The sequence below is a fragment of the Rhyacophila brunnea genome, unplaced genomic scaffold, assembly GCF_057557595.1.
Source record: "Rhyacophila brunnea isolate RB1 unplaced genomic scaffold, BYU_Rbru_1.0 scaffold_20, whole genome shotgun sequence".
Taxonomy (NCBI): domain Eukaryota; kingdom Metazoa; phylum Arthropoda; class Insecta; order Trichoptera; family Rhyacophilidae; genus Rhyacophila; species Rhyacophila brunnea.
Window position 1 is genome coordinate 3,237,863 of NW_028232860.1, and position 12,219 is coordinate 3,250,081.

Consider the following 12,219-nt stretch of genomic DNA (forward strand, 5'->3'; position numbering starts at 1 on the left):
TACATAATAATAATAATGCCCATTCAAATATTAGCATAGGTGTTGCCTTTTTCCCTGGCTATATTTTACAATTATATTTTGGCAGATACATTTTAATTATACCTACATATTACAATAGGACACAAAACCGTTCTATTGAGACCAGTGACGTCCCGAGACAAAATGCCGCCCATAAACAGCGCGAAAATGCCGCACCATTTTTTTATACAGTATTTTTTATCATCCTTTCACGACTCCAATATCTAAGAAATGTGTTATATGGATACATTGCTAAATATATATATATATATATTATATGTACCAGTAAATCTAATTTAAATGCCATACCTACTTCAATTTACAAAATTGCGTGTCCACGGTTTCATATAAATTTAAATATACACTTGACAACTTTCAAAACTCGCGAATGACTGGCAAAAATATTTCGATAAATTATAGGTAGGTATACTACCTATAATTGAAATATAATTCGCAAATATGCACCTGTCATTGCTAGTCATCAAGGATGTGACGTCCAAGGACAACGGAAGTAAACTAGACATCGCGAACCCGACAAAAAAAAATCAGACCTGTTAAGCTTTTTATGTTAATTAATAGGTACATTTTGTTTCTAATCAGTGAGGTCAATCTTTTAATGGAAAGATATTTCCTTTATTAGTAAGTTTAGATATCTATTTCTATAAACTTACACCTAATGATTCTCCTCGATTTGCCGCCCTTCGAGTAACTGCCGCCCCCAAGCGACGCTCAATCTGCCTACCCCCACGGGACGTCACTGTTTGAGACTTCGAAAGAATGCTTTTCAGTATATTTTTATACAATAATTGTGATACATGTTATATAGAAATGGGATAACTTGAACCCTTAACGGCCCACGTGCTCGTCGTAGGTCAAAATTGAGTTTTTATTGTATTTTCAAACCATGATCCTGGACACTCCTTAAACGTTGTAGATAATCTATTTACATAATTTTGAAGCCTTATTATCCTTTATAGTTATTTTAAACATTTGATGACTGCATAAAGTATTTTTGTTACATAAAATATTATTCTTTTAAACCTCTCGCTCTAATGTTTTAGAATATAGTCATATTTCGGTACATAACTGTGCAGTGGTGTTAAGATTTTTTACATTTTTTAATTTTTAAACGCATTTATAAAACCATTAGTATAATTTATTACGAGGTAATTTTGTAAAATATTCACGATAAAAAATTATATTGATAATCTCTGTGATCCGAAATTTGACAAGAATTAGGCATTTTATTATTCAAAAAATCGGCAAGGTTAACACATTTGAAGATGATTTTAATGATACTTATTATAAGCTATGTTTTTGACCATTCAAGTGTGATAACCATCTTATGAATAATGATTGCTTTATAATAATTATTGACCTAAGAATAAGGTAGTGTTTTTTTGAAATACGCCATTTCTTTTGTCATTCCCCAGTAGTTAAGATACAACATACGGCCGTAGCCATAAATTGACAAACTATAATTGAAGTAGGGAGTAAAATGATATTGACGCGCGTGTTTGAACATGTACCTAAGCGATTTTTTTTTATTTTTTTTAAACGGTACATGTTCAAACACGCGCGTCAATATCATTTTACTCCCTACTTCAATTATAGTTTGTCAATTTATGGCTACGGCCGTATGTTGTAGCTTAACCACTGGGGAATGACAAAAGAAATGGCATATTTCAAAAAAACACTACCTTATTCTTAGGTCAATAATTATTATAAAGCAATCATTATTCATAGGATGTTTATCACACTTGAATGGTCAAAGACATAGCTTATAATAAGTATCTTTAAAATCATCTTCAAATGTGTTAACCTTGCTGATTTTTTGAATAATAAAATGCCTAATTCTTGTCAAATTTGGGATCACAGAGATTATCAATATAATTTTTTATCGTGAATATTTTACAAAAATTATCTCGTAATAAATTATACTAATGGTTTTATAAATGCGTTTAAAAATTAATAAATGTAAAAAATCTTAACACCACTGCACAGTTATGTACCGAAATATGACTATATTCTAAAACATTAGAGCGAGAGGTTTAAAAGAATACTATTTTATGTAACAAAAATACTTTATGCAGTCATCAAATGTTTAAAATATCTATAAAGGATAATAAGGCTTCAAAATTATATACATAGATTATCTACAACGTTTAAGGAGTGTCCAGGATGATGGTTTGAAAATACAATCAAAACTCAATTTTGACCTTCGACGAGCATGTCCCCCCTTTTATATGTATATAATAATATGTTAAAAATAATTTTGAGTTTATTCTTCGATTTTCCGGCCTTTGGTAGGTGTCACTCTTAGGTATTATGCAACACACGTAGTTACTTCATATATTTCAACATTAGATTCAGTTTACGTAGGTAATTGAAGTATTGTAAAATGTATTTTCTGTTTATTCTTTCGTTCTCCGCGACTTGCCGCCCGGGTGCTGCGCACTCCCAACACCCATACTTGGTGCGTCCCCGTACTTATTATAAAACGTTATTTGTAGTGAAACTCAAACATGGTCTACAAATGGTCAAAATATCAAATGTTCAAAACGTTGCTTAATAAATCCAAGCCAATGTGCTGCATTGCCACAATCTTCTACATTTTACCGAGTCCGGCTGTCCGCACCTAGCCAATCTCGTTTCCGGAATTTTTCAAGTTGGCCGTAACACAGTTAATCGTGAGATGTAGTATCGAAAATAGATAGCTGTATAATATTGAAATCAACTCCTTGTCTAAATACATAAATTACGAATAAACTACCTAATAAAACCACAGGAATACAAGAGAAAGACAGAAGAAAATAGGTGGGTATAGTAAAAACGAAACAATGATGCGGTTCGTCGATTGTATATGTACGTATATGTACGAATACGCGGTCATCAGCTGCCAGGCGTTTATCACGGCTCCCCATACGCACGCACACTATCGACCGACCGCATTATTGTTTCGTTTTTACCGTAAGTAAATTCGAAATAATATTACCATACCTAAAATTGAAAACTTAATAAACTAAATTTTATTAATAAATATGACCATAAAATATAATGTAGAAATAATAAGATGCGGTCCTGTGACAAATTCAGATTTTATAACATTTTTTACAATTATTGCAAGTTAATCTTTGACTTAAAAGAGAAAAAATATTTTTTTAATGTTAGATATATACATTTATTAATTAATACAGTTGAAATTGTAAATTATCAAAAAAATGTCTCAAATTGCAAGCTTCGTATTTTTCCGCTAAGTGCCTCTGATAGGTAGAAGCATCACCCTTAACAGCCTACCTCCACCCTTCGCCACTGATCTCTGAAAAATATAATTAAGTTTATTTGAATATTAAAGGAAATGTTTGAACTTATCAATTTAATGAGTGAATATCCCACACATTCAATATAAATAATAAATGATGATATCTGATACGGTTGAATAGACAATTCAATATTCTTGACGTAAATAATAATAAATTGTAGAGCCTCTTCTCACGTTGCGTCACAATGTTACGTCACGTCACGTCGAGTTAGGGTTGAAATAAGTTAACCTATAATTATTCTCTGCTACAGTGTAGTACATACAGATAATTATTTCTGAGAGGTTTTACCGTTTCCGTGTAAAACATTCCATATTCAAAAACACATGAAAACATTTTTTTCTATCCACGAAAACAATGAAAGAAGAGGTTAAACCAGTGTCTGCCAAACTTTTTTTACTTCACGGCGCACACTGGTGAATGGAATTTGTTCCGCGGTACACCAAATAAAAATCTGTTAAAAAGGGAAATGTACCTTATTAATATGAATAAAGGAAATCATAGTGTATTTTTTTAATATTTTAATATTTTATCAACATAGTACATATGTGGTAATAATTTTATTAGTGAAAAGGATGTAATTGATTTTTAGAAAGAATTCTGTCAAAACGCGGCTCTAAATTAAACTAAACTAAACTAAACGCTTAAATTAAACAAACACGTAACTCCTCAACTACCATCTATACCGCTCTCGATTTAGCTCGTATTCTTATTTGTCCGGTACAGATTTTTTCTTGTTTGTCCAAGATTTTTAACTTCCCGACTAGCTAGACATTTTAAACTTTTAGAATATATCAGAACACGACGACAATGCATTCTTTTAATACTTTTGGCCATCTTTAAGCAGAATTGAATTCATTTTCAGTTAATTCTGTTTTGTATGTTTCGGCAAAAATTCGTTAAATGTAATATTTACTACTCACTATTATTGGTTGCTAAGGGGTAAAAAAAAAAAAAAACGTTACTATGGAAATCAATATGAAATGTCAAAATGACATTTCTGTATTCTATAATATTTATCAGTGGCGAAGACTCCATACTAGGCGATTATTTAAAGCCTACCTTCTTAAGAAAAATATTTTTTAATATAATCACATAATAGTATATTCAATATGCCCAACGACATCTATCGTATAATTGTCATAATAATTTTACAATCTTTTCCACTATTTCAATAAGCACCATTTATGGCATGTCTGGAAGGTTTAAAAAAATAAGCGACATCTCGTTTCGCTTCACATATTGTATGGATTACGTTCGCGTGAATCGAAAACTTATTTTATATGAAGTTTGTTTCTCATAATTTCAAGACGTCTGCGGCGGCCCATATAAATTGGTAAGCTATTTAAGGAGCGCTTACATTTTACGTAAGAGCACATTTATTAAAAATACTTTATAAGATAATTTAAAAAAATAATTTCTAGGGATTCAATCACATATAAATATTGATTGTTGTTAAAAATAATAAATAATTTATCTCGTGATTTTTATTTGTCGGTTAGTTTATTCATAGACTAAGACAATTATTCAGCCAATTATGTAAGTTGAAATCTGATATTGTATCTACGTCTGTGTTTTAAATATAGACGTATTTTAAAATGTCTAGTTTACGGGTTAAATTATAAATTGTTATGGAACAGATTCACAACAACGGATATTTTCAATATATTTTTTGCGTTTATATTTAAGAAAATACATAATTCAAATTAATTGCTAAATTTTATACCATCAGTGAGCTTTTGAAATTTCATCGGTTTTTGTGTACCTGCCAATATTCATCAGTAGTTATGTCGGATTATCTTCCTATTTCCCGTAAATACATCTAACCAATGTGCTTTCTCCACAGCCTACCCGTTTCCAAAAGTCACCCTTCGCCACTGATATTTATTCAGTATTTCTATCAAGTACAATAAAAAGTATTTATTAATTAATACATAGAATTGTCAAGTTTATATGATTCAACAGAAAATTTAAAAACGTGGTATATAAAAAAATCTTTTTATCTTGTAATTATTTTTATTTCATTTCGCATCGTCGTATCAAACGGCAACAGATATTTAATAATTGCTGTTGTAGCCAATCGACGACATTGACTCCAAAGCGACATCCAAAATGCTGACAACTATAGCTCATAAAATGAGGCTTTGTACACAGGATCGTTTTTACATCTATTAAAATTTCTTCCTCTGTTAGTGACAGGTGTGTACCGTCAAATTTTTCGAATGGATTGATGACCCACGGGTACATTTGATAATCAAGTGATGGAAAACAGTTTTGAGGCTTCTTCCTTCGCGGCACACCCTGAGACTTCTTGCGGCACACAGTTTGGCAGACACTGGAGTAAACGGTTACATGTAAATTGTACGTATTAGAGTATATGCTTCATAGCTTTGCACTCCGGCTCTAGGGTGAAAATGATGTATTGTTCTAAAAATGTTTTTTTTTATAATATATTTTATTATATATCTATTTATTTATTACTAGGCACAAAACTTCTTAATTTCAGAGAAATCTTCTGCTAATCGCTAATGTGTATGCTCCTGAAGGAATATTTGATAGAGAGAATAATTACATATAATACAAGTATGTAAATATAATTTGATTTAATTTTATGCGATGTACCTAATCAGGCAAAGAGGCAGATCAATATACTCGTAGTTGAGTGCAAAAAAGTGCAATAATATTATAAAACGTATACTCTACATTATTCGCCGTTCACAGTTCACCGTGAACTGTCGTACCGGAAATAGATGGTCGTATAGCATTAACATAAAAAATGACAAGTTTTTCGTGGAGCGTTGGTGTCAATATTATCTCATTTTTATCAGATTTAATAAGAACATTAATTTGATATCGATTTATATCAAATATTTGATAATACCGCTGTCATTATTATAAGACATTAGATAAGTACGACTTGATATTATATTCGACCATGTCCGACCCTAATAAGATTATATGGACCCCCACAGAGTGGAGGTTGTTTTAACAGATTTTGTTTTTACGAGAAATGGATCTCAGCCACTTGCTCAACCAAGTACTCAGCTCATACACAAAATGAAAAACAATATGTGTACTTGCCAGACCCAGGATTCGAACCTGAGACCCACGATGTTTTTGGCAGACGCTTAAGCCGCACTTATCGCCCAAAATATACCAAAATTATTATGGTTTGGTTTAGGCAATGTTTAATTGATTTTTAAAAACTAACCAATAACATCTTTAAATTTATTGTAGTCTTAGTTCAATAAAAATAAATTCTTATGACTTACAAAGTTTAATGTGCACTATTTATGGCGGATCTTCGCTACTGATTTATGTATGATCTTTCTAGAAAGTATTTATTACCAAAAAATATATTACGAGAAAAAGGATTTTAATGATGATATACTTGTTTTATTTAAATGATTTATCATTCCCTTGCCATGCCACTGGTGAGATTTAATCACAGGCGCACGTTTTGCGCGTAGCTTTATAAAAAAAGCTCCACACTAGCTTTTAAACATTACCTTGTTGCAGCTAGTTATATGCATTATCATTATGCAGGCCAGCATGCATTACTGCAACAACAATTGCTATACTTATCTTATTAAACCCTCAACTACTAATTTAGGGCTGCGTTAATAATTTAAAGCCTTCGATAACAGGCTAATTGTACGCGGATAATTAATGGACAGAGCTTTTGTGATCATACTCAGTGGAATGTACTTGCTAATTACATAATTTATTAATATATAGGTATTTTTTATTTGACATCAACATCGATTCATTTCGTAACCATGGAGATGATAAAAATCCTGCCAGTGCGCGAACGTAGGTACCTACAGAATATTATTTTTTTTCCGTGTCTCCGGAAACTTGTACGAATGCAGTTCGCCGTGTCACACTTCACCGTGAAATATTGTATCGGAAATATATGGCCGTATATTAAAGACCGTTTAACCTCTGTGGGTAGTATAGGACTGATATAAAATTCTTGTTTAAATAAGACACGGTTCTTGTCGGTTTACACTTTAGAGCATGGTTTCCCAAACTATGGGTCGCGATCCACCAGTGGGTCGCGAGCGAATATTGGGTCGGCCCTCGCCACTGTATACATGAATTTAAAAAAATAGGAAGTGATAAATTTGATATTTCATTTTGCTATTTATAATTCCTAAAAATTGAAATAAACTTATTATGATTGTTTTGAAACACTTGAAACTTTTATTATTGAAAACCAAGTGCAGTCTAAGATGAACGTACTGTCTGAAATTTTCAGTCATTTATCACTGTTAATAAATTAACTTTGACGACTATTTTGGGGAAGAGATGAAAAAGTTTGATTCGTTGCGTTGGTTTGTAACCTATTTCAATACGACTTACCAACTAGTATGTCAACAAAAGCAAGTGAAGAACTCATTGATTTATCAGAAGATACGTATCTGTAAAATAGTTTCAATCGTAAACAGTTAACGAAATTCTGGCTCTCAGTTGCTGATAATTATCCTTGCCTGTTCGATGAAGCTATGAAAGTCCTCCTCCTCTTTACTACCTCATATCTATGTGAGGTCGGATTTTCGGCTATGGTTAACATTAAAACTAAATACCGAAATAAATTGGATATATCAAACTCACTGCGATTAAAAGCAACTAAAGTTGAAGTTGATGCTAAAACTGTAATGCAGAAAAATAAGAAACAAATACATCCTTCCCATTGAAATAACTTTGTAAAAAAACCTTGCAGGTGTAGGTATTTAAGTAATAATTTTTTTTAAGTTGTGTTTCTTATTTCAACAGTCTTTCATTCATATTGGTAACACTTATAAAACATATTTTTTTTATTTCAATTAGAACAAATAAGACAGCATTAAGTAGTTTCACGAATTGCCACTAGGGAATCTGAGCATTACCAAAATGTATGCCCACTTTTTTCTAAGACAGCTAGGAGGTGGGTCCCAAGATTGGAAATTTTTGTTAGATGGGTCGGAGCCCAGTCAACTTTGGGAACCACTGCTTTAGAGGATGACGGCAGCAAACAAATTTTGAAAATAGCCGCTATAACCTCTGGATTATTAGTTAGATTAGGCTAGGTTAGGTTAGGTTTTCATTCTTGAATTCATGAATTTTTTCAGCTATGAAAAATGAATTACAGTGTCCACTATTTATGTCGGATCTTAACAGTTTACCTCCACCCTTCGCCACTGGTATGTAGTACTAACAAGTAAATTATGTAGTGAAGTGGAATTTGATGAGCTTAAAAGAATTACCGCAATCATAAAGCAAAATTAAGTAGGTAGCAATTAATATACTAAAATCGATAGCCAACATTATAACGCAATTCGATAAGCATTAATTCGTGTAACAACTTTACTACTACATCGTCCTAATTTAGTAAGTTGCCCGTAGCTTAATTGGAAAAGCATACTGGCGCGAATCCATCAGATACAGGTTCAAGTCCCATCGGGTGTCTTATTTTATTCTACAAAAATGATTTTTTCTAGTATGCATGAGATGTTTTCAAATTATCTATATTGAACATAAAGCAAAACTTTATACCTAATACTTCGTGTCCGGAAGCGTGTCCGGAAATTTGTATGTATACATATCGCCGTATCCTTCACCGTGAAATATTGTATCGGAAATATATGGCCGTATATTAAAGACCGTCTAACCTCTTTGGGTCGTATAGTATTAACATAAAATTCATGTCTAAATAAAACACGGTTCTTGGCAAACAAATTTTGAAAATAGCCGATATTCCAGATCATTTTTTAGGTTAGGTTAGGTTTTCATTATTGGATTCATGAATTTTGCCAAAATCAGAATAATTACATGTAATACAAGTATTAAATATAATTTGATTTAATTTTATGCGAGGTACCTAATCAGGCAAAGAAGCAGATGAGTATAGTTGAGTGCAAAAAAGTGCAATAATATTATTAAACGTATACTGTACATTATTCGCCGTTCACAGTTCACCGTGAACTGTCGTACCGGAAATAGATGGTCGTATAGCATTAACATAAAACATAACACGTTTTTCGTGGAGCGTTTGTGTCAATATTGTCTCATTTTTATCAGATTTATAGAAAATTGAATTATTGTTCATATTGAATCTAATAAAATTGGAGACCGTATTATATAGGTAGGTATGGTCATCTCTTTCCGATAAGAAAGCTCACGGCGAACTGTGCGACGGTGAAATGTTTTACGTACAATTTACATGTAACCTTTATATTTATACATATATTTCCATTATACTGAAGAAATAGGGAATTAAAAACTACAAATATATTTAGTGCTGTGTACTGTGTAATATCATTTAAGGAAATGTAAACATTGACCGTATCAATTTAAAGTTATTTGTTTTTAAACTAGTCACTTTGGTAAACAAACAAACGCGTTTTCAAAATACGTGTGTTTTAAGTACTTACCTACATAAGTTCCTAAACCCGCGCCCACATCAGATTCTTTGAAAATTTGCTGTTGTATTTACAATTTCATTAAAAATAAAACATAATTTTAGTTTTCTGTCAATAATACCTAAATTATTATGTTTCAGACAAGGAAGATGCTAAATCTACTGAAATTTCAACTAATAAGTATTGAACATACATAATTTTGAAAAACACTTTCTGAGAGAATATAATAGAACCAATAGAAAAACCTTTTTTTTTTAAAAAGTAAGCCACCCTGGCGGGGAATCGAGCCCTGCATCTACCCGCGCATTACCACTATGCTACGCAGTGACATACTAATTGCGACAAATTTTAAATATTGGTCAATTTTAATACCTACTCATCAGCGCTCTTCCAAGTCAAGCTACTTTGGCAATCGATTTTTGTTTCTTAAATCAAAGTAGATACCTATTACTTCGATTACTAACCGACGTCGTGGATTTCTCCAATATTTTTTATGATTTAACTTACTTGCACTTGCTAATAGTTAATCATAATAAGTATTATCTCAGAGTAATAATATAAAGAGATTGGGTATTGTTCGGTAAAATGAAGCCGTGTTTCTTGCGTATAACGCACAGTAGGACCTCAATTTTATTATTATGAACTTAACTATGAAACGTTATACCATCACGTTGCTTCTCAGTACGGCTACCAAATTTAAATACAACATAGTTAATCATATTTTCTACTAAATTAACTAAAAATAATTACCAATAACTTTATATTTAACACAAATAACAATAAACTTCAGCAACATGTACTTTTTACAAATTTTTAATGAATATAGTCATTCAAATCAATATTTACCGGCGACGTGTACAAACAATATTTAATTCAGCCGTAGAAATTCTATCAATTTACTCTAACGCACAAAACCGAAAACAGAATGGAGAGGCCTAAGCTGCCATTGTACATTCAGGGCTTTATAGTAGCTCGGATATCACTCAGAGCAATTCCATAAACAAGGTGGTTTTCTACAATAATTGTTAACATACCACACTGCGTCTTATTCGAATCAAAATGTATCCGATTAGAATCAAGTAAGACGTGTTAACTGTGTTACCTACTCAAAGACATTAATTGGCATGGGTGATCGTGTTAAAAAACTTCGCGGGATAATTAACTGCTTGAATACGACATAATATTATTATACTTAGCACGTATTTTTATTGATTATGGATTTAAGTGATATATGTTAGGATAGCCCTGCAGAAATGAATGAAAAATATACGTTGTTTTCAGTCAAAATTTATTTTTAATCCAGGAAATAGGCGTTTGATATTTTGTCCCTTTCTCATATTCGCAACATAAAGAGTAAAAGTAGTCAAAGTAATGAAATTGTCTAGGATATTTGTATTTGTGTGGTGGGAAACAACGCGTTGAGGAGTTGAAAGTCAAACATGCCACAAACAAGAAGTAATATTATTATTATTGTAGTCGGCTTTACATATTAGTTAGCTGGTTGTTAGTTTGTACGTGACGAGATAATCGTCCTTCACAAAGTTGGTTTATTTTTTCCACTCCTCATTACTCACATGGAGACTTTGAGATTTATCACAGCTACGTTCAGAGACTCTGAACAGGCGGCTCGCAATCATAATAATAAATGGTTTACACTTCAATGAAATAATAATTAATTATAATAATCAACTATCGATTGCCCGAGTAAAATACGCAAAGAAGAAGTTGACATACAGAACAAGAGAATAGATTGATTTGAATTGAATGCCATTTTTCACTTTTTTTTTAAATCAATGAGATTGACAACGGTTGGATCTATATGCATTGAGACACGCACGTCAATATCACACTCGAGTTCGAGATGTTTTGTCTTGTAATTTCGAAACCTTTGACATATCGAGATGGAACAGTATTGAATTGGTATTAAGTTTCATCAATATTGGACCAACACATGAAACACAAAAATCTGTTGTGTGGTTCAGTAACCTATACGGGGTATCGAATTGAATAGCAGATTGAATTGACTGTGACATATGGAGAGAATTTTTGGAGTAAGCCAGGATCCAACCCAGGTATCCTGTTGATTATAATATTACGTGTATTCTACCCAGGGCTTGAAATGGACCGGAGCGCCGTTCCGATTCGTGAAATCGGTAAAATTGTCGCTCCGTCTCGTGGAAAAAATAAGTTGAGCGTCTGAGCTATAAGCTATATAACTAAAAATCTAACTATGCATCATCTATAAATATCATGTCGAGTGTTTCAGTTCGTAAACTTTACCATTTGGAGTGCTGATGCTACCCGTGTTTACCGATACAAGGTTTCGTAATACAAGAGAGACAACATTTTAAAATAAGTATCACAATATTTCATGGAAGTTTAAACAATAATATTGTTTAGGACAGTTTTGAGGATGTACATAATATGTATTTATAAACCCAATTATATATCTAAGAAAATTATTTATATATTAGTAG

General features: G+C 32.0%; 1 protein-coding gene across 1 annotated transcript in view; it reads right to left on the reverse strand.

Annotated features, from left to right (window-relative positions):
* Positions 1-12,219, reverse strand: part of Ppn (proteoglycan-like sulfated glycoprotein papilin) — a 326,333-nt gene that overhangs the window by 85,644 nt on the left and 228,470 nt on the right. The window lies entirely within an intron of this gene.